General features: G+C 36.9%; 1 protein-coding gene across 1 annotated transcript in view; it reads left to right on the top strand.

The window, feature by feature from the left end:
• Nucleotides 1-18798, top strand: part of LOC107189103 (CD151 antigen-like) — a 120171-nt gene that overhangs the window by 30456 nt on the left and 70917 nt on the right. The window contains exon 2 of the mRNA XM_015577559.1: nt 12414-12505. The gene's annotated coding sequence lies outside the window, so the exon portion shown is untranslated. The remainder of the gene's footprint in view (nt 1-12413; nt 12506-18798) is intronic.

The following is an 18798-nucleotide window of genomic DNA, read 5'->3' as shown; positions in this document are numbered from 1 at the left end:
AGAGGGTTGCGTTGAAGTTTTTGTCGCTTTGGGGATGTTGAGCGAGTCGAACTTGCCGGGGTTTTGGACGGATGAATGTGATTGGAGCCGTAGATCTTCGGTAGCAGGGTATTTAACACTGGAAGTATCAAAGCAGCGAAAATGACTGGTTTGTAAACTATTAAAAAAATTATTGAATTGTAATAATATATTTTCTGAGATTTTTTGCAAATTTTAATAGAGCATAATAAGTGAAGAAGTTTGTTAATTTATCGATTCGGATGTTTTCATCAACGTCTGAACGTATGATCAGATCTTCTATAATATGTAAAAAGTTTGTGGAAGTTCGTGTAGATACAGCTTTTTATCAAGCAACTTCGAGGAAACGAAGTCAAACAGAATCATATTTATGTTATCAAAGACTCTATCAAGTTCGAAGTAACATGAAAACTTCGTTGCAATTTATTGAATTTTTTAATGGACCGAGTTTTCGACAATCGTTTAAGCGATAAATGTATAACATCCTCAGTCTAATAATAAATGTGTACATTAATAGAAACTGAATATAATAGGTTGAGTCATAAGTAACTTCCGTTTCCGTTTTCGAAATTAATGCAGTCCACGATGCTTTTCGATTAACATTAATCTATCGCATGTTCTCGAGCATTATTAAACCAAATAAATGTAATTCGATCTAATTTTTCTTATTTATCATCGATATTTAATTATCATTTAGTGAATTTTCGCGGTTCACAACGGAAATTATTAATGATTCAACCCAAGACGACAATAAAAGATAAATTATCAGAATGCTTGCTACAATTCAGACGAGTTATGAAACGGTTGAAACTCTTACAACATAATTCAAGCACCTATAAAATGATTTATAAAACGATGTTTCGTGACACAATGAAATTCAAACCCCCAGGGTCTCTTTCTACTAGCCAGAAAACGATCCACATAATTCATTCAGTAGAATGACACTGACACACGACTCTTAAAAGTTAGAATACCTTATAGTCCTCTGGTTCAGAGTATCGATCGTGGATAGTCTCGAGGGAAAGACAGGTCGGTCGATATTCCGCGGTCTTCTCGTTCCCAGGACAAAGAAAGCCATCGGTTAAAAGCCGTAGAAATAGTACACAACATGCAACTGCACGTAGAAAAATTGGAAATGGTCTACGAAACTTCGACAACTTCGAAACGAGTGCAAAAGACTACAGGTAGATATTACAAAGATTTTCCAAAACTGTCGTCGGAAACGTCTGGAATCGTTGAGGAGCGAGAAGATTTCCTGGAATAATTCTGCCGAGTAATCGTGGTACATCGGTAATAATCTTGCATCTTGTTCCTAGGTCGGTAGAGTGTCTATTGTTTGCGTTTATCGTTCTCCGCAGAAACGAGTAACGTCGACGTGGAACGGCGTAAGTAGATGAGGGATTGTTCCGTGCAACGGATTACTGTCGTTTGAGGGAACGTTTGCTGTTGTTGGAACGTAAATGGTGTCGTAAGGGGGACTACACGAAATGCCTTTCAATTTGATTAATTAAGGTGGATCTTTAACCCTCCAGCTACGGCGGAGCTGGCCATGGAGTTGTATCACTGTATTGACAATCTGCAGTAGAATGCAAAAAAAAATAGAAAAAAAAATGAAGAAATTTTTATATCACTCATGCAGTGTAAATATACTGCTTTAGAAATACAAAAATAAGTGTGGCGACACTATCTTCAGCTCAGCGGTCACAGTAAAGTCCATTTTAATATTTGAATTTGCCGCCATATGTTGGAGTCGTGGGACTTTTGTTTTTATCGTTTTTTGTTTATAAAATTTTCACATCGTCGTTTCCTTTATTCGAGAAACAGATTTTTAACGAGTTACATTAGAGATTTTCGTAATTCATTGAAGTTTGAAATTATTATATATATAATTGGTTATTGTTTATAGTTGTTATGTTAAATTTAATTGTGTTATATTTGTTGTTGGGGGAAATATTTGTTGAAGGAATTTATTGTCATTAAAAATTTCGACATAAAGAAGAACCTCCTTTCTCATTATTGGTTGAATTGATAAAGAAGAAATTTCTCTTATCCTCGTGGCATTTTTTCCCATAAATCATCGATGAGTGTTCGATGACTCCTTGGTATTGACTATTAAATATTTCATAAACTAATGGCTGTATGCAGCTAAAACAAATATCATTGGCTTCAGAATTCCAAGTTCTATCACTGTGCGAAACCTTATTAAAAAGTCAGCGTTACACCTGTGGACCTCTCTTTGTCAGTGCTGAGGAGTCTACTTATAATTGTTTCATGGAAACACGAAGATATATACGTGAGAAGCTTAAAACGCGCGATTGTCAGTGGGTTAAGTAGACTGGATATTATTCAGTTGGGCGTTGTGAGCGTTGATTATGTTACCAGAAGTAATTGGACAGTCTTGTATCTGGATAATAAGGGAAACAGTGTGCAATTACCGGTAGTGATTTTTGTTTCCACGGGTTTGAATGCTGTTAATTGATTATCGTGTGAAAACTGTTCCATCAATTGATGACCTGTGAATTATTAGGTTTGACAATCGTGTGAAAACTATTGCATCAATTGATGTCGTGAATTATTAGGTGTAATAATAAGTGGTCCACTACATATTTTTCGTGAAAGTCTGTATTGTTATCGAAATAATTCAAATATTTATCCTATTTTAACAATATTCGTTATTTAGAACTGTGATGAATTACTTATTGGTATAACCAGTAGTTTATAAACTTTTATAAGTTTTTATATTATTTGGAAGTCTCTAAAATTCTTAATAGGGTAAATAAATTTTTATTTACCATCAGCTTGTGTAAATTAGTCTACAGTTACAAAAAAATGTGGGGTATCCAACAATTCGAAATGCAATTTGGAAGGTGGTGACTTTACAAACAAAGACAAGTTGATAAAGGAAATATCAAATTTTTGGTTGGAAGATTCGTTTCAGATAACATTAAACTGAATATTCGTCGAGCACACGTGCTTCTGAATACGACTGGCTTAGCGTGTTTACTTACTGTGTCAGTTTGCACAACTGTATAAATTAGGTTATTGTAACAGTATTAATACATTTATAATATATATTCCTAATTCTTCTGTAGAAGGAAGTATGAAAATAAGAGTAGAAAATAGTTACAAATAAAGTACTCTTTACGACAATTCGTATTTTTTAACATTAACAAGATCGGTTCGAGTACTGCTGTATAACCTATTTTCATCCATTGTATTATTCGTGATTAATATGAAATTTCCCTCATGTATACCATCCTTCGTAAACATAAACAGTAACAACCAGCCACTATTATGTAAACAAGCGCATGAGGTAAATCGTACATATCGAATTACGTACCCACTCCTACATTCGAAGTAAACAAAAAGCGATATTAACACTAGAACTACCAAGCAAGTCAAAATGACTTATCAATACACTCTTACAACGACCATTAAAATGTTATGTCAATACATTTTCTCAGATATTTTGCACCTTTCATTACGATATGAAAGTGAAGAAATTAGTGAATTTCTAAATTCTAAATTTTCAAAAGTTTTTCGTCGGTAGTTTTAGTGCTAAACTGTCTAATACCAACATAATAATTCTTTTCGTAATTTCGAAAATATCAGAGATAATATGGGGCGAAAAAAATTTAAGATTTGCACCAGCCATTTCTGTCGCAGGATTCATGCATTGAATATTGGAATAATAGACTTTTTTCAGAAATATTGCCAGCAGAAATGGCGGACACGTCTGATGGAGCATGAATTTTCGAAACGAGGACAGCGATTCGTAACCATAAAATCGTTGGTACGCGGGGCACGGGTAATGCATTAAATTTGAATGATATTATACACTCGCGCCGTGGGTTAATTATCACGTAATTATTTTCGAGCGGACGTTAATTAATACTTTATAAACGCGTCCCCGGGAATATTCTGTTATAGGAGGCATGAATATTTATGAATTAAAATTCTCTTGTCAACGGTGGTTCACGATGATAAATTCGCCCCGCGGCGTTGATATTAGTTAATCAAACGCCGATCAGTTTACCGGTCGTAGCGACCAATTACACGACGCTTTGCCGGTATTTACCGTCGTAGACGTTGATATTGCATCTTCGATAGAAAATTTGCAGCCACCTCTTGAATATCGATGTTTCTAAATACATAAAGTGAGTAAAAAGTATGTATAGGATTTATTCATACTTATTTCTTTCAATTTAGAATCTAATATTTCGCATAGATGCACTTTTACATTGAGATCTAATGATTGTGGAGGAGCACTTGAATGATTGAAAGTGTTTTCCAGCAAACAATTTTTAATCACCTTCGCTGTATATTTTGGGTCATGGTCTCACTAAAAGACCCGTGATTGCACTTGCAGCTGAATTTGATTTCAAAATATTTAAACATCCAAATTGGAGTTAACCCAGACAGTGATATAAAATTTTGCATTTCTTCGGAAAGAACTCAAACATTTATGCCACTTTGACGATACTTGTTTGTCGTATACACTCTACGTTTCTTTCACTGAACATTACAATTTCATTAAGAAATTTGTACCTTATTTATTATTAATTAACAATATTTGGTAGTAATATTTAGTAGTATAATATTTTTTAATATAAATTTCTAACTAATACTTAGAAGATAGTATATTCAATTGCAGTATTTCCCATCAATAAGCAGTCTCCACTGGAATCATAGATGAAGTTTGACGAGGTTTACCTTCGAATTCGACTAAGCATGTGCAAACGTACATAAGGATCTTACAGTTAGTCCAACTCCATCTCGAACTATAGTTGATTTTGTCCAACTACAAACAGCATTGAAAGCACTTCAACTCGACGTGCAAACGGTGGTCTCTATTAATACGTTTCATTCGTAAAAGCGCAAGCAAAGCGTACCAATCAGTGAAATCGTGATTTCGTGTGCATCGAGCTAAATATTTCCACGTGCTTCCCCCGTTACGAATATTTCTGCCTCACTCTGTATTCCTATAACCACAGCGGAACGAACGAAACTCGTTTAACGGTGTCGTTTCTTCGTGGATCACGGCGGAAAGAAAAGGAAATTAAATTCTCCCTGCACTTCTCCCATATATCCACGTTAATTTAAACGATGTTATTCCCGAGCAACCATTAAATTTTCCAAACTTATCGTTAGTTTGCGCGATTTCGAACCCATAAACCGGACAACGAAACGCAGTTGCACGCGCGTTGTTTGAAATAACTGAGGATACCGAAATGAGCCAGTCAATATTGTCTGCGCAGCTGAAACTAAACACTAACTCTCCACTATTTGCTTCGGGAATGTTCCGTTCCAACTCGTTAATTCGTACGGCGGTATTCACGAGAAACATTAAAATGAAACATGAAATGCGCAACTTCCGACAATTACCGAAATGATATACGGAATATTAATATTTTGAATGTTTCCATTAAATTTCAAATCCATTGAATGATCCATTCTCCATCTAGCTGCGTATCGCCATTTTCATCGCCGTTTGATTTCGAGCAGAAAATTAAGAACAAAACATTTACGTAGTATCCATATATGCCATTGCGCATTAATGCAGAGTTTGTTTTAATTTATACGTGTACAGTGGATATCGGAGGTATTTGCACATTGAGATTTTTCATACTAAATAAATGCACGAGGTGGGTTATTTAAATCAATTTCAGAATATCCTCGGAATCGTTGATGTTATCGAAAAATGTTTCAGATAAAATTTGCATGATTTTGAGGGAGAAATGATTTAATGTTGACACTTTTTTGTAGGTGGACGTCTGGAGGTAAAATTTGTTTCTTTAAATGGAATCATGTATTGTTTAATGCATTGATCGATGCAATTCGTTATTCCGTATAAGAAATTATAAACCTACTTATGTCATAGAATTATTAGTTTAGGAGGTATTTTAATTTCAAAATTACGATGTACTACTAATCATACGATGTTTACCTTCTTAAAGTTGATATTCAGAAGTACGTCTTTCCATATTTATATACACCACAATTAAATACGACTTCACAATGTTGAAATTAAAATATCTCCTAATGGTGTTATGGCATAAATAACTTTATACCTTTTTCACATAAGGAATGACAATTCGAAAATGTCATTTTGCATCAAAATCCACAGTCTAATAATTAAAAATAGGGACATTGACCTTACACCTCGAAGGCAGTCGTCTGGCGCTGTTGACGAAAGTAAATATTCTTTTATCGGCTGGGAAAGTTCGACGAATGGTTGCGTTTATTGGCTCCCCACGGGTTTCAATTTTATTGCCGTCTCGCGCGCCGTCGCTTTTCGGGGGTGGAACGGGTACGTGCTTAATATTGCAAAACGAAACCTGCAGGCGTGTAACGCGACCTGACCCAGGAGAGTCGTCTTCTGTTTCTCGTTTCTTCTGCATCACGAACGAACGACGCAAAACCGTATACACGGAGTTGGGCAGAATTTTATTCGAGTGATACATCGTGGAAAGCAGCAGTGTACCTACGAGCGTCATCCTAATCTTTAAACAGTTAACCCCTTGACTTATAACCTTGAGTTAGACTCGTGGTGACGATATCAAAATGGATTAAAAAGCCGGAAATATGGTGATAATATTACGGATGAAATATATACGGATGTGGACGCTTTCTTTAACTCTTTGAGGCACACGATTTTAAAGAAAATAAAAACCCTAGTTGCACAGAATTTTTTTTAATACAAAAAAAATTATTTGAAAATAATATATTAAAGTGTATGACTATGAGTAACTACAACTTTTCGAGGTGGGTTAAAATATATCCCACCATGCATAAAAAGCTAAGCAAAAGGTGGGACAGTTTTTAACCCACCTAACTCTAAAGAGTTAATTAATTCCAAAATGCTACCAAGCAGAAATTCTTCATTGGTGTGGAATAATTATAAACATTCATCGGAAAAAATGGCGACGATATAGAAATTTCGGTCAGTGTGGATAGTGGATTTGCCCATCTTTGCGTAAGTACATATACTAGGTTGTTGAAACTCCCTGAAACATCGATGTATCGCGAAAACGTGTGTGCCCCGTGTTCGCGTCGTCTGTTACAGTTAAAGAGTTGGCGGAAATCGTGGATAAATTATGACACTCTGGAATCCTGTGGACCATTAGCGCCCCGGCTCGTCTGAAGGTATAATTTCATTTAAGGATAATAGGTGGTACTATAAGCGGTTGGCACATTAAGTGAGTTATCGTAGCAGTTAGCATTACTTGCGATCTTGATCAATTAAGCTTTAGCCTTACTTTTAGAAGTATACAGGGTGAGTCACCTAACGTTTGCACCTCAAATATCTTTGTTGTTTTTAAAGATACGTCAAATATCTTAAAGGCAAAGTTGAATGATTCGATGGGCTCACACGATACCAAAAAAATTGTTGTTTTTATGTCATTTTGTTAGAGATATCAAGATCACTTTAATTTTTTTAAACGGAATCACCCTTATTTAAACACCTACAATGATAGTCCCTTTCATTAGGAATCCAGTGACTATAATTATTCAATGTCATTCAAGGTCACAGATAGAGAAAACTCATGCAGCTGCTAAATATTAATTTCATTGTCTTCATTAATCGAGGTGTATAAGAAATTAGAGTTTAACATAAACTCCGATGAAAGTATCTCTAAAAATTCAATACTTGTAAAAAAGTCTGCAATCCGTCATTTTAACGGGTTTAAAAATAATAAAAAATACATTCAAGTATTAACATTTCCCACTGAAAGTTGGTATCAAAATCACGACATTACTCATAGAACAACCTGATACATTAAGGTGTTAAGCTTCTAAAAGCGTTTGGTGCCAGTCCCCTACCTCTTCTATTAAAAGTCAACCGCTGAAAATGGCACTTCCATGGCCTCCGACGACTGAATGCCCATAGAGAAGTTTCTTTAAATTCCAACCATGCAAAACTGTTTAAAAAAGCAACACAAAAATTACCTTAAAGATAAGCAAAGGTCATAGATAAAAATGGTAACAATACATTGATAACTAAGAATAAATTTAGTATTAACATATCCACTGAAAATTGTTGTCAAAAACACAACATTACTCATAGAGCAACCTGATACATTAAGGTGTTAAGCTTCTAAAAGCGTTTGGTGTCAGTCCCCTACCTCTTCTATTAAAAGTCAACCGCTGAAAATGGCACTTCCATGGCCTCCGACGGCTGAATGCCCATAGAAAAGTTTGAGATCGTGGCGTGCTTAACGCTCGATCCCCCGTTTGCAGACGGTTCGCGTTAGTCGGCCGTGGCTTATCGCGGTAAATGCCTGGCGCTCGTAAATCTGATCGCGTTTGCACGCCGCGCCCAGCCTCGAGTTTACGCTGTTCCACGGGCGTCGTCGTTTGTAACGCGTCGTCTTGTGTTCACCGGCGCGCGAAACCTTGGTTTTCGCGGAACCGGCCAACGAACCGCCGACGGTTTATCGCGACGGCAGCAACCACCCCCCACCGCGGAGAAACTTCCTGTTGCGTTAATTCGACGACAAACAAAGTCCCACGGTGGAACGATCGATTACGATTCCGTTTGAGTTTCGAGATCGTTTAATCGTCGAGCGGTGGATGGAAAGTTTGATGATCCGCTAAAAGGAGTGAACTGGAATGTAACACATGTGGTGTAGGCACTTTTTGTTTGTTTACAAGGTGCTGTCTGTAACTGGGGGTACATTTGAAAGACTGTTTCTGTGTGAAATGATGCGGAAGGAATCCTTCTTTGTGTTCTTATACAGCGCGTCTTATACGTACACGGTGCGATCGAATAACATCCCTAGTAGCACAAAAATATTTTTTTGGCCACACTTTTTAATATGCAGGAAATATAAAATACATGTTTACAATATTAAATACATATTTATTTCATATTACGAAAAAAATATTTTGTTTCCAATATTAAATTGCATATTCATTTTATATTGGGAGAAATATATTTTTTTCGTAATATGAAATAAACATTGTATGTATATGTAAATATTAAAAAGAGATCGAATCTGTTTTTAATATTGGATGAGTATGTATTCCATATTTTGTGCTACTAGGGATGTGCAAGCGGGTACGAAGTTATTCCTTATGAAAAAATAAGAACAAAATGTGGAATACAATTTTTTTAATTTAAAGCTTAATTTTCGAGAAAATTGACTTTGGATATCTGCCAGATACGGAGGTAATTGAATAGGATTGGGGTAAGGCGTCTGTTCATTGTATTCCGTTTCGACTTATTATTATGGGAAATACAAGTGGTTCAGATTAATTTTCGAAGTCGATTTTATTAATTCTTTAGTAGAATTGATTTATTAAACATTACGAAATTATTGAAAATTGATTTCCAAAATTATAAGGTTGGAGACATTACTGTAAGCAGAAGAACGAGCAAATGTATGATTGGATCCACCTTATCCGAACGTGAACTCCGGTTATTTGAACGAAAAGTCATATAGGTAGTAGGGAAAATCAGTGAACTCATATTATATAAACGATCCAGTTACATTAACTGTTTTGTCCCCGAACGAGGTTCAGATAAACGGAGTTCTACCGTACCAGTTTTCGATTGCTTTGGTACGAGGAGTATGTAATCTAACTTTCGACATACGAGTTGTATAATTTATGCTCTATATTTTATTGCTCCCTTATTAGCAATTCCACTATCAATTTCCTAACAATAAGATATATGTGATTGAACTGAATTAACCTAAACAATAAGATATATGTGATATGCTCTGATAAAAAGAGGCTAACGTGGGAAAACAATTTTTTCCAGATAAATTTTTATTCGTTTAAAATAATGCATTCCGTAATGGGGTTGTCTGTTTCGTGTTCAGTTGTTTTCTCTTGCGTTTCGACTAGATGGTGTTACGTATTTCATTTAAGATTTATTAGGGTATGTATTTACATTTAATCCAGAATATTTTTGAGTAGTTCAGTACTATTGCCAACAACGTGGTATTTAAAAAAAGATGCATGAACCTTGAAAAAATTCAAGATCACCTTGATATCTAAAAAAACAAATAAAATATACGAAAAATCAAATCTTCTCTTAAAAAGCTATATAATTCATTAAAACGTTTACTGACACAACTACTAGGTAACGAGTTATTTTAGATAGTAGTTCTTTTATTGACTCACCCTGTATAACCCAACATGCATCGTAAAAGCTACCGTGGGACGTATTCTCCCGTTAGTCTCGGAAGGGTTAACAGAAATTGTCTACGAACACATTCGGTCCGACCAAGCCCAGTCAAGTGTACTCGTGCTGTGTCAACGTACCTTAAGGCACTTAAATAATTGGCAGAAAGATTGATGAACGTATCCTCTCACTTTAGACGGTACCAGTTGGTGGTTTATCGTTATTGCAGTTTCGGTCTATGCCCGCCTCCGTTTCTCTTCTCCTCCCTGACTTACAGCATTGTTTGCCTTTAACTACTTTTCAACTAAGTTCACCGTCTCGCTATCTGTTACACGGGGAGAATCGGGTGTGTCGGCCGATTTAACAGAGCCGATGGACGCTTTAAGGGTAGCGTTTGGTGTCGTATCTAGCTGGGGCTCCATATGGCGCTTTACACTTTTTATTAATTTTACCAATTGAATTTGAACGATTAATATTTTTAACTAATTTCAAATACTGAAATGGAAACAAAATTTACTTTTATTTAAATTTAATTATAAACGGAGATTTAAATGTTTATCTAATAAGTTTTTTTGTCGATTGTTGCGTAAATAAATAATCAAAATCAATTTCTGCGATGGCAGAACTCTTAGATGATTAGAAATAGGGACATTGTTTCGTTAAACGCGACCAGCGTGCCTGCTGTTCATTTGTCGGAATAAACCTAGACGTCTGGTAATTGCGTGGCTATTCCCCTTGTTGTCAGCGAGAAATATCGTGGACAGGCCAGAAAATATGAGGGATACTTGTGCCTCGAGCATCGAAAAAGGAGAACATTTCAACGGAAAGAACGAGTCATTCGTCCCGGGTTTCGCGACTTTGATATCTGTTTACTCGCGAACACGCCAGTCTTTCGTTTCTCTGAAAATAATTACGATACTGGAATACTTCGTTCCTGTTACGAACTCTCGGTAACTTCGACCTTACAGACTAAGGTTACCCAAACGTTACGTTCAATGTCCAGTTTGAAGTAATTAAACTGGAACTTTGACCCTGGTGTACCGTTCAGGAAATTGTTGCGTTAGTTACTTCGTGAATTGAATTCGGTTGAATTTCACGGAAACGATGAAAGAGCGAAAATTTCAGCATTCAGTCTCTGTTAATGTAACGTCAACGCTGAATCAGAATCGCAAACAAGAATTTAATGAATACGATATTCAGTCTTAAAGGATCAACTATACAAGTAACTTTGGTATGCCTACTATAATACTATTTTGAGACTTTCCGCTGAAATATTTACAAAAAATTCTGCAAAACTTAGATACTGCGTAAAAATATCTCATTATACAAAAACATGTACTTTTCTGATTCTTCATATTTCGATTCTTTTTTAACATAAAAACATGGTAAAAAAAAACTGTTACGTGTCAGGATTCTGATGATTATCAAAGCATTCTTAAAAAAATTACTTGTAAAACTATTCACATACAGTAAAATAATTTTTTTTCAATAGAATACTATATACTAAACCCTTCATGTATATTTAAAACACAAAGTTTTTGTAAAACATTATAGGCATGTATTCGGTGGGCATAAAGTACACCCCCCACCCCCCCTAGTAGTTCATATAGTAAAAAAGGGCTCGGTATTTCGAGGGTTTAATTTACCGACTTACCTTCTGTGCCAACGTAATGTAACGAGAACAAAAGGACTCAAGTAATTACCAGAGTGCATAATGTCAGTATACAGGGTGTTTCAGGTCGGTTAGTGTAACCGAGCAGGAGATTATTCTACATGAAAAATTATGTCGAAAATATGGTGTAAAACTGTTTTTTATGATGCTTTCTTTCCGAGATAATTGAATTTAAAAGTCTGCTGAATACGCGTGGAATTGAATAGCGTCTGTTCATCACATTCAGTTTCTACTTATTATCACCACGAATTTTTTCAGACAAGTCGGTACCCAAAATATTAACCCTCTAACTGCATCCGTCTACTACAATAGATGCCTAGTTTATCACTTTAATTACAATATCTGGAACGTTTCTCTTCAATTGGCAGTACGAAATTTCTTTAACTGACATCCAAAGAATAGAAAAACAGTGTTACTGCAACTACTAGTACGTCATTTATAGTGAGTGAACACATTGCTGAAAAGAAATTAGAATTTTTTTAATATTTCTGAGTAGTTAAACGTAATAGATTTCTTTATTTGTTTCCTCGCCCATTGACACAGTTCCAAATCGATATCCTTCAATAATACGAAATTTCCTCTCTGTTACAGGACACGCGACCGGCAACGAGTAGTTTCGCAAAAATTCTAAAGTGGACATGCGTGTCGAAGATCGGCCTGAAGGTGCACACCGATGACGGAGGGTAAGTGTCAACGTTTTCCGTTTCACACGCGTTAAAGCATGAAGATACGACGCCAAGTATAAGTGTCAATGACGTTCCCTTGGCTGATAGATAGAAAAGTGTATACGACCAAAAAAAAAATGGAGAATTCTAACTACCACAATAAACTTTGAGCCTCGAGATGTGTGTCGCATTCACCGAGGAATCACTGTATTCATAAATACATTTCCATTAAACACAGCAGAAGAATAAAAAAGAAAATATTTCATCTACTTTCAAAAGCTTCATCGCTAAAGAAGTTAAACATAGCGTCTAAACAGTCGGGTCAAAATTGACTCTGGAACCGTGCTCCAAGGGTTACAAAATATAAAGGATGAAGCACGATTCCTTAGAAGGGATCAATGAAAAAAATGGTGCTCGCGACGCGTTGTTACCATAAATGGTGCGCGCGCGCGCCCAAACGAGCACGTTTCTCAAACCATTAGGTGAAAGGCCCTCTTCTGATCGTGTCTCTTTTTCGCCCTCCGCATCGTTCCTGTTCCTCCTTCCTCATTAACTTGATTGCCTGATACCTCTCGCGGTGGTAACAAACCTCTCTCGCGCCACTTCCTGCTTCGTACGCGACCTGCGTTCTCCGCGCCTCGAGTGGTACATGAAAAATGGCCCAATTAATTTTTGCTCCCTCCCCCACGCGTGATTCCCCCCCTCTTACCCTCACCCCGCGATTATTGTACCGTTAATTGCTTCCACGACCTCTCTGTGTCCCGGTCGAGTGTCATTGTAAATTTTAATTGCGGTATCTCGATGAACGGGGGGCCCGTTTGCACGACGAGGGCGTCGGTGAAATTGGAACAGGGGGGACTAACGAAACCGCGGGAACTCGGAGAGATTGACCATTGTGGGACCATCCGTGATAACCGTTCAACTTAACCTTTTCATTCCCGAATTATCTAACAATTACGAACAAACATTTGTTTATATTACACGACACATAAATGATTCAGAAGAGCATTTTCACATTTTGAAAGCGTTTAGTGGCATTTCCCATTTATTGCTATTCGGAAATTTTTTTAACTGTAATTCAGTTGCTTTTGATTGATGCGTACACTTTTGTGTCACGTTGATTGCCACAGTGAAAAAAGCCATACGTAGCCAGCCACAGTTTATTTCGTTTTTATGTCAGAAATTGTCGAAAGTATTTGCGTTTAGTTAATAGAGGCTGTTTGTCTTGTTTTACGCTGCGATATTAATTTTGCACAGAAAGTTTGCAACAGCATTTAAATAATCTGATTTATTTGCAGTACGTGTCATCCATGTTTGAGTGACGTGGCAGTCAAAGTGATATCTATATATACAATAATTATAAAACGATTGTTAAAATGTTATAACAATGAATTTCCTCAGATCTTTCACAACTTTCATTACGATATGAAAGTGAAGAAATTAGTTGATTTATAAATCCGAAAGATTATCATGTTTGTCAATCCAGTAAACACAAATATACGTTTATCGTTGGTATTTTGAGTGTTAATTAAATTTATAACAGTTCATGCAACGTTTGACCATAAACACTGATTTTGAACTTATTCAGTAGTACATATTGGTAGCTAATAGAATAGTTTGCGCGAATATGAGGACATCGATCGTTGAAGCCTTGGATTCCGCTGAAGCAGCTTAATTACTCTCGTACCGGCATCACTGAAATTAATTATCAAACACTTCAGCATATCTGTATTTCTTGTACAATTTCTATCAATCTAGGAACTATTATTTTCGTTAACGTTCATACTACGCGCTAATGTACCATTTTTTTAAGTCATGTAATATACACAATAATAACAACAAAATATTTCTCCGGTAATTTTGAAATAATTTCCGACTGAAAAGACGCTTCAAAGGCATTGAAAAGTGAGCAAATACATTGCCTTGCTTTTCCCATAAAAATTCACGAAATTCACGGAGAATTATTACGGAAGCGTCGTCGATTTCTTCTTTTCGTGTATGGTTCTTTTCCCCGCCAGTATCGGAAGCACCATCACAATCGTTTCAAGCCTTGTTCACCATTTTCCCGTCGCCCCTACTCGACCTCCCAGTTCTGTGAAATAATATTTCTCTTTTCGATTGCCGGTGCGTGTGAATATTCAAATGGATATCGAAGTTTCCCGCTGCGAGGGTTACTCGATAATGGAATAATATAAACTCTCATGAAATATTTGCGAAAAGCGTGGGTCCAGTATACATCACATTTTTATCGTCCGTACCTTCTCTGCCACTCGCGTCCCGATACGAACGTTAAATTAAAAATGCTCGTTCACTTTTTTTTTTCCCTCTCCCGTCGCGCGAACTCCCAAACCACAAACGGACCTTTGTAAATAATTGAAGACCGTCGTGTGCACCGTGGCGTTGAAAAATTCATCGAGCAAATTGGTGTATACACTGCGAGAGGATAAAGCTAATGAAAAGGCTGGAGGGTCTTTGAGCGTGATCACGTGCAACCCTTTTTCGTTTGAGCATTGGGACTGGAGATTTACGTAATTCCCACGGAATTAGGAAAAATTAAAGGTATAGTAGAATCCTTTCTTTCGCTTCGAAAAACCCCTTTGAAATCCACCAAGCGAATCCTGTAATAAAGGGAATGCCCTCTAAATGTTTAACATCCATTAGTTCCCTCGTATTACTCGTTACGTTCATTCGGAATTTGAATCGTTTTCAAAAGACGGACGGAACGAGAGTTGCTTCGGTGAGGATCGTTTTATTGTTCTAACCGAGCGAAAGAAAAACAGGAGAAATATTCACGAGGGCAAAAGGGCGGGCCGTTATGCAAGAGGGATTCATCAGGCTAGTAGGATGAATGTTGCAATTACTGCCAGTCTCCCTGATACTGCCACTTTATTTGTTTCACTTAAGAAGAACGTAACGTGTAAAGAATTGTGTTTGATTGACATGAAAACAAAGAAATACATGCATTTGTGTGTACCTGGTATTTAAAAATCAATGTTTACGCATTACAGAGTTAAAAATAAATTTTTAAAAGTATAAAAAAAAATATCGACATTTTCGACTTCAGAATAGCAGGATTCAGAATACTTTTTCCCCTAAAAATGTGTTTCGACGTCAAAGAGTAAAAAATAAATAAAAAAAAATTAAAAAAACAGGTTGGTTTAATATCGATATTTGCGATCTCAAAACAACAAGATAGAACGTATATATCTATCTCCTCATTTTGAAATAACGTTTCGAGAATCTGTCCTCTTCTATGCTCGTTTCAGCCGCGACACTTCCTTGTTTGTGCTCGACTGTGTCTCCCTAAAAACGCGCCACCTTGGTCCACGACCTCAGGACGTAATAAATTCACCGTGCCTCTTTTTCTCTCTCTCTCTCTCTGTTCTTTAATCGAGCGCATAAAAATTCACCTTTACGTTCGTTACGCGGCGAATTAAATTCACGCGGAACGGCAAGAAGAGACGCGCTCGAGGTACGCTCTTTTATTGCAGGAACGCGGGAATTCTACCAATTTTCAAGCCAGTGATTTTTTTCCCTCCTCTAAAATTCCATTTATTCGCGGCGGGGGCCAAAACCGCGGCGCCATCCCACCATCGTCTGGGTAATTCGAACTTCGCTTTCCTCGCGTTTTTATTTCACCTTCCGCGCGTTCCGCTCCACAGTCAGCGATCGTGTCCGCGCGTTTCATGGTGAACACGCATTCCACCTGTAAAATTTCGCCTCTCCGCGTCTTTCTGGAGCGTGGAGCTACCCGACTGGAAGCGTTTTACGATCGCCGTAGACATGGGCGTAGCCAGGTTATCAGTCAGGGGAGGGGCAAAAATATTAACACATCGACTGCCACAGTGAAAAATGCTGTACGTAGCCAAACACACTTTTTTTTTTTAAATACGTTTTGTTAATAGAGGCTGTTGGTCTTGTTTCAAATTGTATTACAATATTAAAGATTATACAAAAATTTTGTAACTCTGGGAAGGGAGGAGGGAAGATCCAATTTTTTTTCTTGTAGGGTGGGGCAAAAGCCACTTTTTTCTGTCAAGAGGGAGGAGGTCAAAAATATTAACACATTGACTGCCACAGTGAAAAATGCTATACGTAGCCAGACACACTTTATTTTGTTTTTAAAGGCATAAATCGTCGAAAATGTATGCGTTTTGTTAATAGAGGCTGTTGGTCCTGTTTCAAATTGTATTACAATATTAAATATTATACAAAAATTTTGTAACTCTGGACAGGGAGGGGACAAAATCCAATTTTTTTTCTTGTAGGATGGGGCAAAAGCCACTTTTTTCTGTCCACGGGGGCAGGCACTTGCTACGCCTATGGCCGTAGATCATTTCTGTACACACGCGCGTCGAAGGACGGGGATCGAGGTTGTTGCCAGCCCGTGTTTATTCGTTTGTTGAGTTTACTTTTTCGGTTCGAGTGGTTCGAACGTTTTGGTTCGTGGATGAACCGTAACTATGAGTAATTTGTAGCAGTAACCCTTGTGTAGGCAACCGGGTACTCAGGTACCAATTTTTAAATCCCTTTCGCAATTTTTAATTGTCTTGGACGCCTGTACGCATTGTTTGCAGTCAAAGGATTAATCATTTTTTTCTTAATTCTTTAAATTTAATTATTCTAAACAATTTCAAAGTAGTATATTTTAAACGTTATTCAATACTTTTTTTGTGTAAAAAAAATTGAGGAAATGTTATAAAAAAAAAATTTCGAAGCACAAGAGATACCGACATGAAATTTGATTTTTAAAAAAATAATTTTATTATCTCATTGTTGGACAACCATGCTGATCTATCAGTGTTGGTATTAATCATATTCCTTGAAGCCTCGGATCGATTGGTTCGACGAAGGTGTATGGGAAAAACGCGAAATTCAGATCGGTAGCTTCAAAGGAACGCGATAAATTATTGGAACGCAGCCGCGAAAATTATATTACGAACGGTTCCAGGAAATTGTACGGTATTCTTGCACACCTGGGACGTCTCGTCGCGTTATCGAGGCGCTTTAGGAGATTCAAATACATTACTCCCGCAAGATTCGAATTTTCGATCCATTATATCTCGAGATTATCCATTTACCAGCGAGCTTTCGAACAGTCGTCGTCTGAACCGGAGAAATACATTTCCTTCGAAAATAACAAAAATTTTCCGCCCTTCATTTTTACTGTATGTAAGTATTTTCGTTTTTGTATTGATTTACACATTCCCAGCAATCTCATTTCAGGATCCTTTTTTTTTTTTTAATCTTATACTATACTTTCCTTGAACTTTATACTTCGCAACATTCGAGTCAATCGGTGCGAAATTTTCCGAATTCCCTGAAAAATTAGTGTCAATTGTAGACACGAAGTCCCCCATTCAGTTTCCAGAACGAAATGAAACGAAAGGAATCACCTTCGGGAAACGTGTTCCTCCGAACGGAGAGAAGAAAAGTTGGCGACAGCGAATTAAAAGTTCCCACCCCGGTCCCAGATAAAAGTTTAAACGGTCCGCGACAACGGCTGATCGCCTCGAACCCGAAGTTTCTAATTGAAAGTAAACAAATGGTCGCACGCTGGCTCTCTAGGCTGATCTAGATGAGACCTTTCCACTTGATACTCTCACCGTGATCCCTTTAACAAGGTAAAAATCTTGCAAAGAATCTGAATTATTTAAATATTGTTATACAATTTTTGCGTAAAATTAAGACCAACAGCCTCTATTAACTATACGCATATATATTCGACGATTTATGACTTTAAAAACGAGATAAAGTGTGTCTGGCTACGTACGGCCATTTTCACTGTGGCTGTCAATGTGTTATTCCGATTCGGAGGCGTTATTTTTAAGCGATTTTTCGAACTAAGAATTAATGGACCAAGGAACTTGTAGTTTTTCGTGCGTGTTTGTTAAAATTTCAAGGAAGCACAATAAAAGTTGTTTGTAATTATCTTTTATATTAACAAAGTTATTACACATTTCTTGCAACGTATCGTTCTGAATGGTTGTCACGATTCACGTTATTTTATTAATTCGAAAAAAAAATACGTATTTCTTATTTTTGACTGCTTAACAGACATACGAAGGTTCGTCAAAATCGGAGGGGGACACTTCCGTGCCTTCCCTTGTGAGCACAAATCGGGACAAATTTCCAATTTTTCACACTAATATAGGAAAAACAAAATGGCATAGAAATTTCTTGTCTGTACTTGGGGTATTAATATCTTAATAATAATGCATATATAATAATAAATTTTATTGGAATGTTTATTTTGCTACGTTCTGCAAGTCAGAGAACGCTATAAATGCATAAACATCCGCTGCCTAGTG

Source organism: Dufourea novaeangliae, unplaced genomic scaffold, assembly GCF_001272555.1.
Source record: "Dufourea novaeangliae isolate 0120121106 unplaced genomic scaffold, ASM127255v1 scaffold16, whole genome shotgun sequence".
Classification (NCBI taxonomy): Eukaryota; Metazoa; Arthropoda; class Insecta; order Hymenoptera; family Halictidae; genus Dufourea; species Dufourea novaeangliae.
This window is presented reverse-complemented; position numbering and strand designations above follow the sequence as displayed.